Here is a 7,803-nt window from a genome sequence, read left to right on the forward strand (position 1 = left end):
TACACTATCAAAATAGTTTTTCGATTGTTATGATTTGTGTAATATTTATAATGTACATTTCCCCTTTCGTTTGATATGGTTGCGTGATTCTGAAAAGGAGGTTGGCGTTTAAGAAATGAGATGTTCACAGGTTTAAAAATTTGTTATGCGTGTTTAAGTATTCTAGTCTCTGTTTAACAAAATGGGTCTCTACATTTAACATGTTATATCTACATTTAATAAGCGAGGTTTACAGATTTAAAACCTTATATTTTACAGCTTAAACTTTTTGTCGAAATCTTGCATGTTGAATGTGTTGTTATTATGCGAGGCTTGTGATTATGGCGGTCAACCTAGTTAATGGGCGATGCTATTTAGACACGGTTGTGGAGACCTTAGCTGAATTGAAAGATAACATGACCCTTCGACACTGGGAGATTATTCGAAGACACCGTTTCTGAGCGTTTGAAATTTGGAAGCTATATACCAAGAGGGCCCTTCTTGATTCTCTTTTTGCAAAGATACGATGGTCGCACCGATAAATTCGAGGATCGGAGAAAGCCTGCTGAGTTTCGAGACCTCAAGATGTGGCTCTCGTTCTTGATACGCGTTGCGATGGCAGCGATCGTCTTTCGAGAAGAAGAAAAACCATCGTCGTTCGAAGGGGGTATCTATCAAAAACCTCACGAGAGCACGGAGACTCCATCAAGAGCACTCACGGTGCAACTTGTTCGAGCAGTGGAGAAGAAGATAATTTTTGTCAAACTCGATGGTGTACCTCGTGGGGAGACGATCCTCTTCCCAAATACATCATGCTCGGTTCGACTAGATGGGTTGATTACGTCGATGATCTACTTGACCATGAGGGCGTCGCGTAGAGCGCGGTGGCGCTGAAGTGGCTTATGGAGGATATTCCACGGCGGCTACCCGAGTGCAAGATAGATGCGGCGGGAAAAAGACCAACGAGAGTACGTTAAGGGGTTTGCTCGATGTCGCTTAACGTACGGTTTTATGAGTGGCCAGGGAGCGAGGGAAGAAAGTCCGTTTCGGCGAGATCCCAAGGATCTTTGTGTTCCGGTGAAAGTACTTATCGGAAGCAAGCGATGGTAGAAAAGCGAGCTTGTCAGCCGCTCGATGGAAAAGAGGTAATAAATCATGGACAATGTTTAACATAAGTCTTTAATGTTTAAACATTTTATTTAGCGTTTAACTTTAGTATTTACCGTTTAAAAACTTATTACATCTTGGTTTAAATATTTTGTTCTCCGTTTAATTATATTCTATAACGTTTAAATATATAAACACTGCTGTTTAAATATAGTTTTTATAATTTAAAATGAATGATTTACTTTGAAATTGTTTGGTTTACATATGTTAGTTTCTTAGTGGTTCGTGAATCTTTGAAGAAAGAAATATTTGTTGGGGCCCGACCGAGCGGATGGATGCCATTGCTCCGGGAACCACTTGCTCGAGGCGGGGATGAGGAGGGCGGCCTCTATCGTGCTTGTATTTGGGACGCCGTTCTCCTACTTCCGACCCTACCGCAGCGCCGCATTTCTCGGCCCGGAGAAGCCCTCCCCCTACCCGTGATTACAGCAACCCCCTACCACGAGCAATGGCGGTCCCCCGACCATGGCGGCCCTCCGTGAGTGGCAGCCCACGGTGACATTAGGCGAAGATGTCACCGCAACTCTGCTCTTGAGCAGTGCGGATATTGATGACCGAGGTTTCCTCGACGCTCGCTCGTGTTGGTATTTGGAAGGGCGTTCGTAACCGGCTGCGCCATCCTCGAAAGAGCCCAAGCTTACGGGATGAATGAGGCGTCGGAATTTGGCGATGACGACATCATCGGAAGGTCATTCAAAGGCGGCCACATTCGAAGAGACTTGCGAAAAGAGGAGAACAATCGCCTCTGTTTCCACGCATGGGGTGACATGATGAAACAATAGCAACACCATCGGTTGATCTTTGTTGTTGAGGAAAGGACATCGTGGATGATGTGAGCCGATTCTGCATTGTTGAGAAGGTCGTTGACTCTCTTCTTGATGAAATCCTCGACCCAGTGGAGGCACTGCCGAGATACGGCATCATAAAGATGGACATAATCCACGAAGATCGAGAACAAGTTAAGGGTGTGTCTCAAATGATCTTTGTTGTCATGACCACGGTTGAGAAGATCGTCGAATCCGTTGTCGTGGCGTGGCCAGTAGCCCGGCGATGCCGCGACCAAGCGGGACACAATCCCACCACGACAAGAACCATGTAAGGATGTATGCGCGGTTGATCGTCATCGCCGTTAGTCCCGCGTCGAGCGGACACAATCCCACAACAAGAACAACCATGTAAGGATGATGCTGCGATTGATGTTGTCGCCATCGTCCCGCATCGAAGGAAAGATCTGCTGAAGACCCGACCCGAGCAGACGAGAGATGATCAAGGCGATCAAAAATTGGACAGGGCGGCTCGGAAAGCTTTTATTCGAAGAAGAAGAAGAAATGGGTTGGCTTTGAGTCGTCTTAACAAAGTCTGACGAGGAGTTCATGAGGGATCTTCCTCAGCTGCTCTATGGACGGGTAGTGTAAAAGTTTTTATGATATTGTTTAAAGGTTTTATTATAGTGTTTTAACTATTACCTAATAGTGTTTAATACCTTTATGTTATCATTTAATTTGTCTATAACGTTTAATTATATATAATATCATATAACGATTGATAATATCATTTAAATATTTACTGATATGAGTCTTATTATATACATTATCGTTTAACCTCGAGCATTGTGTGTGGAAGAATATGATCTGCCATCTTCACCTGCGACAAATTATACTTATTTGCTTGAGGGAAGGAGATGAGTCATTGATGATATGATGGGCGGCTTTACGTATGCATAATACAAAAGTCGGCTGAGCGAAGAGCCATATCCTTACAAGAGCGCCTCCATCACCAGAGACCGCTTCATGTGTTTATATCAAAGCAGGACGGCCTTTATGACACAATTTTGGCTATGATCGGGGATGCTCTGTGCATAGCGCATGAAGTTCAAATTGTCATCCTCCCGATAATCATGAATGAGCCAGCTTCCATGTATCGTAGTCACGGACAATGATAAACAAGAATACAAGCATTATTTTCATGTCCGAGAGTGCGATAAGGAACGCGTTGGATATGGTAGAGTTTTTAATTATGTCCGATTAATATCATTTGGTATTTAAGTCGAGTATTCTAATCTCGACTTGCATATTTCGGCCAGTGAGGATCTATGCGACATTTTAGTGTCGATATGGAGTTCGGCGTGACGAAAGTACCCGCTCTGCGCGACGTCGAGACCCCGCCAAAAACAAGGAAGCGTCCATTCATGAGCCTACGTCATCGCAGTTTTGCTCGAGCGATTACTTTGGGGTGAGAGATTCTACACTGCATGACGGGCGTTCCTTCTCTCAGTTAAGGTATGTTACCGCGCATACTTAAGGAGGGAGGCGTGGCGTCCATGACAAGAGGGTCGTCCATGGCGGGTTAAATTTTTCGTTTTTGAAGAACATGTCACGTATGTCGAATGTCGATTTTGTTTTCGAATGCATGCTGGACAAATTCGATTCATTGTTTTACGTGTTCGAAGAGCATGACTTGTATATCTTAATGTAAATTTTGTTTGTTTTTGAATTGTAAAAGCGGGTTAAATTCCATTCGAGTTTCATTTCATTGTTTTAATTCACGTTCTAATTGTGTACATTTCACTTTCGTTGTTTAAATATACTATATATCGTTTTAAACATCGAGTTAGAAATGTTTTCAAATTCAGATGTGTCCAGATTTAAAAATAACAATGTCTCTGTTTAAATACATTCAATTAGTTGTAAAGAGTAGAAGTTTAAATATGAAAGTTGCCCATCAATACGCGATGTTTCCACATCGTAACATCGGCTTATTCTGATGCCTAGTCGTGACGGTTTCATTCAAGATCTCGATTGTGGCCGGATCCATGGCGTGAGTGCAATGTAACTCCACGGACATCAAACACTTGCGACTCGATCCTCTTTTCGTCTAGGCCATGAGGCTGCCTTCTCGTCAGCGGTGAAAAGCGAAGCTCACGATTTCCGTCTGAAGGCTGTCGTCGTCGGTATGGGAATATAGCTTCCTTATCGCCCGGTTTGTAATTGTCGGCGGTGAGTACCCGCTAATAAATCGATGTCACGTTGGTATACATACGTATTATTACTGCGCCAAGCGTGTTTACGAGGATACCATAAACTTCCGCCCAGCCGACATGAACAAGTTACGATGGCGGCGTCCCGGAGATTCTTGCCTTTGGTCGATCGCGCCGTAGCGATCATCGACACATGACGACCAACGAAGATTTGATTTGTCCTCAACAATGATCTCTACCTTCGAATGCATATGCGGGCATAAATGGGTCTCCCGTTTGTTACGCATTGTCACCGGTTTACATAGCATGCGCGTTCTGAAATATTCGACCACCCGTCGAAAATGTTTGTCAATATCACGATGACTGGGAATGATCGTAGGGAAGGAGACATCCCGCCTGTCGAGGTCACCATAGGAATGAGCTGGGCACTCGCATGATCCCAATTCTACCTGCGCGGTCGAATGAAAAGATCAATATGTTAAGTGGAGAATATAATGTTTAAGTGATAATGACAATATTTAAACGTTAAATTAAATACCTAGCGATTAACTAATAGCGTAAAGCGACTAGTACAAGATGTTAACTAGTGACGGACATATTTAAACACTAATGACCCCAGACAACTGGAACAATTAAAGAGAAGGAACTTACAATGAGTAAAACTCGTTTTCATTAGAATTCAGCTATGGCACATTTTCATCTCGACAAAGATCAACTACAGCACATTTGAACATGGAGTGCACGTGACACATCCGCTGGAAGTCGACATCTCGTTTTTCTATTGGGCAAACCGTTTTATATCCATACGGTGTGATGAACTTAACCACGACAATAGAAACTTGAGACCCCATCGCTCATGCAAATCTCATTAACACCAACTCCCAAGAAGTCGAGCCGTGAACATTAGCACTCTTCCCTCCCGTTGAATCTATGCAATACCAAAAAACTCTCCATAATATATCAGTCGAAAACCAAATCAGTACAAACCAAATGAAATGAAGAACAAAAATAAGCCGAAGAAGAAGAAGAAGAAGAAAGATGTAAACAACAAACAACGATCGGATAAATGACAAGTACATATATATATATATTACTGTCGCGATGAAGACAAAAAAGTGCATAGAGTTTAGACTAGACGTGATGTGATTGGGCGGTATTTTTCCCTCCATCCCAAAGGGCAAAAAGTAAAAAATATATCACTGTCGCGATGAAGACATATTGTCAGTCAGCTCGGCATGAGTATCTGTTTAAAGCGTCACGAGTATTTTTATGTTTTAAGCGGATAGATATAGATGTTTAACATAACGATTACTGGTTTAAATAAAAGTCTATATCATGTAAATAATACGTAAACCGTTTAAATAAAGTTATTTAGCTGTTTTAAAATATATGTTATTGTTTTAAATTGAATGCTTTCACTGACGTCAGCGTTGAAGATGGGTACCTCTGGGTCATTTGTTTAAACATCTTTACGTATTTTTCTTAAACACCGTTATCGTTGTTTAAAGAGTAACTAGGTATTGTTTAACTTTTTCTATTGTTTACACAGTTGTCATTGTTTAAAGGTAACTTTTTCCTAAACACCGTTGTCATTTGTTTAAACATATTTTCGTATTTTCTATTGTTTACGATACGTTCTTTTGTTTCCCATTGTTTTTACTAGGTCTCTGTTTAAATTTCAGAGTTCACATTCAAATAAACATTTCGTTTTATTTATAAAGATTTACAACATTTACAACATTTCGACGTCCTCTCGGACTTTGATCACTCACGACTCGACCCTCAGTATAGCAGAAACAAGTGTTGCAGCCGTTCGAGATACTCGCAGCGGTTGCATAACATGCGCATCAGCTTGAACACACTAGCGTGCTGACATTAAAAAGGTTAAACAAACACATTCCTTGAAAACGACTATTAATCAATGTCATGAGTGGGACTTAGCGAAGATCACGATGGTTAAACACGAGCGTGATAGTTGTACGCGCGTAATGTTCTTAAGCGGTAGCTGAGAAAGTCTCGAGTGATAAATATCAGCGTCTTAAAGGATGTTTCACGATCTCCCTCCTACAGAGAATCCTCCGCAATCAGAAATACGTGAAAACTTTCTTTTCTTACCCAGTCGAAATGCTGCTAATTGCTTGCGTCGATCCCTTGAAGAATCCTACGCATTGAGGCGATTGAGAGCATTTCGACTTGGCGAAAAAGATAGTTTAACTGATTCGCGTGATTGACGGCTAAACTCATTCTCAAGATAAGGAAGAAGGTTAGCAGAGCATCCTTTCGAGATAGAGTGGTTATCCGTGGGAAAGAGGAGGGCGAGGAGGAGGAGGAGGAGGATGATGAGGGCGGCGAGGGTGGTTGTCCATAGGGAGGTTCTTCACAGTTATTTATGGTGTGAATTCCACAAGCGGTGACTCTTGTATCCGAGAAAAAGTTAAAGCGATACGGTGGCAGCGTTGGTGATGAGAGCGAGCGGGTGTTGGATATTTTATGTTACCATGCGTAGAATTAATGGCCGATTAATTCTTATACGCAGGATCTATCATACCCACTGCCGTGCGCTGCCAACAATGTCGGATCAAGCGAAAAGATCTCCGTTTCTGTGAGACTTTGATAATTTACACGTTAATATTAATAGTTATACATGTAAAGATAATGTTAAGCGGAGATGGCAAAGTATTAAGCGGATATGACCAATTATTAAACATATTAGTAATATATTTAAGCGGATAATAGCAAATAGTTAAACATTATTTAAACAATAGTTCTTCGTCGTCGTAAACTGCACAACTTTACGACCATAAGCGAGAAGGCGACGAGTAGCACATCTTTGTGCCTCGACAGATAAAAATCGACTTCGACTTCGTTTTGAAGATGAAGTGCACTGACGCCAATCCGATGGAAATCAATTTCATTTTCTGTTTGAGAAAGCCGATTTATATATTTCGCGGGTATGATAATGAGGAGAACAACAAAGATGTAATGCGACTCCTTGGCGTGTCTATCGAAACCATGAGAAAGACCATGAAGGTTGAGCAATGAAGTGTTGTGGCGCTTTCCTTTTCCCGTTTCAAGGCCAAAAGTGGGATTTCGACAACATGGGCCATTTGAAGTGAGCGGTGAGGGATAAAAGGAAGTTTAAACACTAGCAGGAAGGGCGTAAGGTGTGTAAAAGTAGGAGGGGTTTTGGGAGTTTTGAAAATACGAGGGTGAGCGATGAAATTTTCCCATGCCTTATATATCATGTAAACATAAACAAAGACTCACAAAAGCTATCGTATGTTTGTTACTTTTGCTTGAGTAAAAAGTAAAAGAATTTGGTTTTGGAATATTGGAGGAAACAAATGAAAAGCTTATACTCTGAGAGAGAGAGATGGCGCATTTAGACGACTAAATATTGTATATACCGAAATCACGTATTGTGTGTGTATTGTTATTCAGATACATATTTTAGAGAAAAGCAGGAAATCCCAGTTTTCTATTTTTCAATTATTAAATAAGAAAGCAGGGAGACTCTCCATATTTTATTTAAATAAAAATATAGAGCACAGGTGAAAAGTCCCGTTTTTCAACTAATAAAAGATGGAAAAGGCGATTCTGTCTCCTGTTTGCTCCACCACTTTTCATATAATATACTCTTACCATATATATAAACCTCTAACGGTTTTGGTACACAAACA

Source organism: Dioscorea cayenensis, chromosome 5 (assembly GCF_009730915.1).
Source record: "Dioscorea cayenensis subsp. rotundata cultivar TDr96_F1 chromosome 5, TDr96_F1_v2_PseudoChromosome.rev07_lg8_w22 25.fasta, whole genome shotgun sequence".
NCBI classification, from domain to species: domain Eukaryota; kingdom Viridiplantae; phylum Streptophyta; class Magnoliopsida; order Dioscoreales; family Dioscoreaceae; genus Dioscorea; species Dioscorea cayenensis.